This window comes from Chinchilla lanigera, unplaced genomic scaffold (genome assembly GCF_000276665.1).
Source record: "Chinchilla lanigera isolate Chin_1 unplaced genomic scaffold, ChiLan1.0 scaffold00014, whole genome shotgun sequence".
NCBI classification, from domain to species: domain Eukaryota; kingdom Metazoa; phylum Chordata; class Mammalia; order Rodentia; family Chinchillidae; genus Chinchilla; species Chinchilla lanigera.
In genome coordinates, this window is record NW_004955415.1 from 14020742 (window position 1) to 14022313 (window position 1572).

Below are 1572 nucleotides of genomic sequence, written 5' to 3' on the forward strand. Positions count from 1 at the left end.
GCTCCGCACTTCACTGATTTTTGATTTCCTTCTAACCCCAGTTATGTGAATTGTGTTCAATACATGGAAACCTTTCCTCTTCTTCTCCTTCTCTTCCTCTTTTCTTTTCCTTCTTTCTTCTTCTTCCTTTTGTTTTTTTGTTGTTGCTGAAGTACTCGGAACCCAGGTCTTCCTGTACTGCTAAGCAAGCACTCTGCCACTGAGCTACACCCCAGCTTCTTTAAAAATGTTTGCTTGAGCCGGGCATGCTGGCGCATGCCTGTAATCCCAGCACTCGGAAGGCTGAGGCAGGAGGATCGTTGTGAGTTCAAGACCAGCCTGGGCTACAAAGTGAGCTCAAGGCCAGCCTGAACTGCATAGTGAGACCCTGTCTCAAAAACAAAACAAAATAAAATAAAATAAAATGTTTGATTGAATTTTTTTTTTTTTTGAAACAGGATCTTGCTACAGTAGTCAGGCTGGCCTTGAACTCATTATGTGACCCAGGTTGGCCTCAAACTCAGTAATGCTCCTGCCTCAGATGAATTCTGGGATTACAGATGAGCACCACCACACCCAGCTTTTGAATGCAAGCATTTTTAATATGCTTGGCCTTCGAGGTCTCCATGACCTCCTGGATAACACATGCAAATTCATGTAAGTGTAAGTCATTTATTCCTAGGCTTGATAGGCTGGATACAGGTGGCCCCTCCGTGCAGGCTGATGGCTCCTGGCTCCTTCACGGACCAGCCCTGGCAACCCAACCTGTTTTCTGGTAGGGCAGGAATTTTTTTTTTTTTTTTCTTTAAAGACAGGGTCTCTGTGTGTTTGTCTGTTCCTTGGGTTTGGCTCAAATTTCTGGCCTCAAGAGGTTCTCCTTCCTCAGTCTTGAGAGTCCCAGGGACTATAGGTGTGTCACCATACCCTGAAGCAGGGATTCTTTTTTTTTTTTTGTCTTTTTTTTGAGACAGGGTCTCACTATGCAGTTCAGGCTGGCCTTGAGCTCATTTTGTAGCCCAGGCTTGTCTCGAACTCACAAAGATCCTCCTGCCTCAGCCTCCTGAGTGCTGGGATTACAGGCATGCGCCACCACGCCCGGCTGAAGCAGGAATTCTTTACACATCTTTCCAGGGGATGCTTGGACATCAATCCTAGAAGTAGAGTGGCTGCGCCAAAGGATATGAGAGACCTGGCTGGATACTGTGACATGCCCCACCACAAAGGTTGTACCCTCTGTGTCTCCCCAGCAGGGTGCGACAGGAGCTGTTAATGCATGCATAGCCTCACCAATGGTCAGTGGCCAAAAACTGGGATTTTTGCCAATCTGCTAAGCAAAAAATTGTATTTTGGGGTTCTTTTTATTTCAACATATTATGAGCAAAACTGAGGATTTTTACATGTTTAAAAGCCATTTGTGGCCAGGCACAGTGGCACACACTTGTACTATCAGCTACTCTAGAGGCTGAGAGGGCCGGGTGTGGTACTTGGGAGGCAGAGGGAGAGTCGTTGCGAGTTTGAGACCAGCCTGGGCTACAAAGTGAGCTCAAGGCCAGCCTGAACTGCATAGTGAGACCCTGACTCAAAGACAAAAAA